This window comes from Acyrthosiphon pisum, chromosome X, assembly GCF_005508785.2.
Source record: "Acyrthosiphon pisum isolate AL4f chromosome X, pea_aphid_22Mar2018_4r6ur, whole genome shotgun sequence".
NCBI classification, from domain to species: Eukaryota; Metazoa; Arthropoda; class Insecta; order Hemiptera; family Aphididae; genus Acyrthosiphon; species Acyrthosiphon pisum.
Genome location: NC_042493.1, coordinates 40,734,578 through 40,740,014, shown reverse-complemented (window position 1 = coordinate 40,740,014; position 5,437 = coordinate 40,734,578).

The following is a 5,437-nucleotide window of genomic DNA, read 5'->3' as shown; positions in this document are numbered from 1 at the left end:
GATATTAATATGTTATATTATATAGAGACGTATATATTATTTTCTTTATATCCCAATATAATATTAAAAGAATTTAGGGTGTAGTTTGTAGAAAACACGGCATAAGTATCACCGTATCAGAAATTACTGATTAGGTCCGTTCTGGAAATTGTATTATTTAACATTACGTACCTATCAATGTACACAGTACACTAGTAACAATGTAACATAAATCTTAACTGTTGTCATTTCATAGGACATAGAAAATATAAACTTCCAAGTTATATTCCAAATAAGTAATAAATAAATAATAATAATCACTATTCACTATAATAGTATAATACTACTAATTACTAATTAGTAATTACAATATGTCTATATAGTATAATATTAATCATTAGTATATACTCTAATAATATGTTTATAGTATAGTAATAAATACAATAATATACATACATACAATCATCGGTAGATATACCTCTGTCGCGGTTCTCAGAAATATCAATGCAAATAATATACAGTTCATAAATGATAAATCACATAAATTCGAAAATAACTTTTTACAAATAACTTTCATTTTAACAAAATAACTAAGTTAAGTTACAATTATTTATAAAAATAAATAACTTAGTTACTAATTAAGTTATTTTCTATATTCTATTTTTTTTTTAACTAGTTAAGTTAAAAGTTATCAAAAAAAGTAACTTTTAACTTAACTTTTAACTTTTTAACTAGTTACTGCCCAGCTTTGTATATACTATACTAAAATATACGACTATTCAATAATTTGAATTACAAATATTATAAAACGTACCTAGTTAGTTATAAATTATAATTGTATAATATGTAAAATACATACATTGTAAATTTGTAAATAATAATAATCTAACAAAAATAAACTTACTTTTAACTGTTTGAACGTATGGTATATTATCCTCAGCATCAGAATCACCTCCTAAGTCTGAAAAAAAAAGATATCATCAGATATTTCATTGAAGAGCTTAATAATATCTTCGTCCGACAATTTCTTATATATAGTATTCCTTCTTCCTTGAATATTACATGCACTTGAGACAGAAAAATTAAGATTATGGGCACTACAGTGACTACATGTCACTTGGGTGATCTTTTCTGATTAAAGCTGCAACTCCATTAAATTTCCCACTCATACTTGCCGCCCCGTCATATCCTTGACCTCGTAGATGATTTACTTCGATATTTAATTCTTTTAATTCAGTAGTTATATGATTTGCTAAACTTTTGCCACTTACATCATGTACCGGAATAAATTTTAAAAAATCTTCACGAATATTTTTGTTTTTCTTATCATAATAACGAGCACATAAAGCAAACTGTTCAATGCCCGAAATATCAGCGGTTTCATCCGCTATTATTGAAAAAAAATTACTTTCGTTAATTCTTTTTACAATTTTTGATGAAATAATTTTATAACAGATGCTAACAATTTCATTTTGTATTTTCCAACTTATGTATTGTACATTTCTACCACAATTTTCTCTTGCTAATAAAAAACTTTCATCGCCAGATGTTGCAGTTGCCTTAAGGAAAAATCTCAATAATGCCCTAAAATTACCTTCATTTATAATTGGGTCTTCAAGCTCAGGACTCCATAGTCACGGTGACCTCTAAATGCAAATGCCTTGTCTACCACATAGAAGTACCGAGTCAATTACTGGAATAATAATTTTTCGATTGTTTTGTTTTTGAGTTTTTTCAGCTTTATTTAGTTGATGATAAACTGAATCAGATTTTCCTATAATATTTGCAGAAATAGATTGAAAATCGACAACACTATTATGATGATAAATAGCTTTTTCATGATTATTAAACCGTTCTACAGCGTGCTTCCATTTATTAAAAGCTTCTGTGCAAAGCTGACAAAGCAGCTGATTACCCTTACCACCTTTTGATTGACAAAAAAGCACACAATATTTACAGTAAGCGCCATCTTTAACTTTACTATAAGCAAGCCAATTCCATTTTTCTAGCCAGTTGTATTGAAATTTTAATAGTTTCTTGCCATGCTCAGTAGTAGGAAATGAAAAAGTCTTACCTGTAATCCAGATGTTTTCTAGGTATTTTTTTGATATTATATAATTGTTTGTAAAACTTGAAAATATAATACGTGTGGCCCACTCTCTACTTAAAGTACAGCAGAGTGGTAGTATATAGTACCGTAGTGGTACTGGACCGATTTAAAAAAAAACTTTAATTACTTCTGTCAAAAAACTAAACTCAAACCAATCTTCAAATGTCATTGATTCAAACCATCCACTTTTTGTGCGATTATAGCGAACATGTTCTGGTCCACCTTCGGTCCAAGTTGTCCACATATGTTCAGCCTTGTACACAACATAAGGTGCAAGGCATTTATCCTCTGCATTGCCACAGAACATCACTGAAGTTGAGCTCTTACTAAAATTACACATTTTTTCTAAATATTTAATTCCTCGTTTGCATATAACTTTTTTGTTTCCGGGATCATCACTTAGATTTGTTTCGTCATAGTTCCAAATTCTGGATGGTGGAACATATTTAATTACAACACTTAGATTATCTATGTATGAATTTATTTCATTAATACCGACTTGAGCTCTGACTCTTTTTATGTTTGAACTCATACGAACTGATAGATTCTTATGCCGACTTAAAAACGATTTAGTCCATTCATACCCTGGAAGATTATTTTTAAATTTGTTTATTTTAACTCCTTTTTTATCCAGGTAATTTTTAACACAAATTCGAAAGTCAAATTCTACAACTGGAAACCCGTAATCTGCTAATTTTATCAAATGTTGTTCGAAAGCTTTTTCTTCAGTTTCTGTAAATGTACGAGAGCGACCCACAGGTTTTGGGTGACTTCCTTTCAATTTATTTTTTATTGTGATCTTGGAATACAAAAATGTGCTGCTGCGTCACGCTGAGTCATTTGACGTGAAATTATATTTTGTATACATTCTTGTAAGGCATCTGGAGAATAATCTACATATTTATCAGACTTAATGGAATACTTTTGGTTACCAATTGTTTCCCATGCATTTTTTGAGTATACCTACTGTTGATAAAGAACTACTTTTGAAGTTAAATAACAATAGTAACTACCTATATAGTATTTTTATATTTTATTTTCTTATTTTTTTTAAATATATTATTTTGATAGATAGAAAATAGATAGTTGAAGCTTATGCTGTTCACACAGTCCTTGGTACTGAGTTAGAAGCACCAAATTTTACTTGTTGCAGTATGGTTTAATTATGAGCAAAAGAACCAAACACCATCTTCCTCTTTTGTTTAACATAATCATTAATCACAAATTAACAGAAAACTATACTAATAATTATGCCACTAAATAGTTATGGTGAATTATTCGATTTACTCGATGATGGTTTGAGTCAAAAATATGACCGGATTCAAGAAATTATTGAGAATTACTCTTAATACCACCAAGATCAAATATGCGACCATCATCGAATAAATAAGTTTCACCATAACTATTTAGTGGTATAATTATTTATATAATTTTCCACAGATTTGTGATTATGTTAAACAAAAGAGAAGGATGGTGTTTTGCTCTTTTTTTTGACACATTTTTTCGACTCATTCAGCCAGCTCATCTCGATCATAGTCTTGCTCCCGTTGCAATTCGCGATTGAATGCATCATGCGTGTGCTTTTAACATGAGTAGCTGAGAGAATGGTCAAACGACCAATGTTGGCCGCGTCCCCTTCAGTAGCGATAGCGTCACGCAAGTGGATGTACTCGTTGTTATATTTAATAATTAATAATGTTTATAATAATTTAACTAAACATTTTATATATTCTTTATTGATTTATATTAATGCTACATGCAGTTTACAATACAATAATGATGATAATAATGATAATGTTTTTATATTACACGCATGAGGTCCATTCATAATGTCACTGATAATATGTACAGTGTTTCCCCTTTTTAAACATAGGTAACATTCTTAAATTCTTATATTATTACATGTATTCCTCTAAATGCTTAGGTTATTTTATTATCCTCCCACTCTTAGTTTGTGTTCCTTTAACTATTTCCTTTTTACTTTTGTTTTGATTTCCTTTAATTAATTTCTTTTTACTTTTTTTTTGATTTCCTTTAATTAATTCCTTTTCACTTTTGTTTTGGTTTCCTTTAATTAATTCCTTTTCACTTTTGTTTTGGTTTCCTTTAATTAATTCCTTTTCACTTTTCTTTGTCTCTTGATCCTCTATTTCTGTTTTTCTTATTCTTATTTCAGTTTCACTACTATCACCATAATCATATCCAGGATCCCATATTAGGTGTTTTCTGTTTCTTTCAACTGTCTGTCCATTACTTAGTTTAATGACAAATGAATTTGGTCTATTACATACCGAAATCACTTTTCCATGTATGTATGGTTTCCTATTATCCATATTAACAAAAACATGATAACCTTCCTTTATTGGTATTAGTTTTTTAGCATTTTTATCATATTGTTTTTTTATCAATTTTTTGTTTACTAGTTATTGCCTTTTTAACTGAGTTATAGTTAATTTTTCTTGTCCAAATCTTAGGAACAATCCCTCTCACATTCCTATTGAACATTATTTCATTTGGTGTGTAATTTTCATTTAGAATGGGTGTATTTTTCAATTCTAACATCGCTAAATAAATATCTTTTTTGTCTGCTAAAACTTTTTTAAATATGTTTTTAACTGTTTGAATATTTCTCTCTGCCATACCATTACTTTGTGGGTACCTAGGACTTGAAGTTTTGTGTTCAAAATCCCATTCCTTAGAAAAATTTTTAAAATTATTTTTAGAAAATTGTGGTCCATTATCAGAAAATAAAACTAATGGTATATCAATGCCATATCTTGAAAATATTAATTTTAACTTATTAATTGTTGTTTCACTGCTCATATCCTCAAGTATTTCTATATCCACATATTTACTAAAGTAGTCAATGATTAACAAATATTGCCTGTTTTGATATTGAAAAATGTCCGTACCTACTATTTCCCACGGGTTATCTCCAAAATCTCTAACTGTCATTGGTTCCTTACTATTATTTTTTCTAAAACTCTGACATATTGAACATTTATTTATTTTATCTGTTATTTCTTTAGTCATTTCTGGCCAAAATAAACATTCTCTCGCTTTACTTTTACATTTTTCTATGCTCATATGTGTATAATGTATTTTATCTAACATCTCTTTTCTTAGAGTTTTTGGCACTATTAGGCACTGTCCTTTAAACAATAAACCATCTTTTTCAAATAGTTCTTCTGAGAACGTCAAATATTTTTTATTTGATCAGGTATATTATTTATAGAAGGCCATCCATTTTTAACAAATTCTAATAATATTTGTAATTCTGTATCCTTCTTAGACTCTTCTTTGAACAGCCTCAATTTGTTTTCAGATATGTTTAATTTTTTTATAATC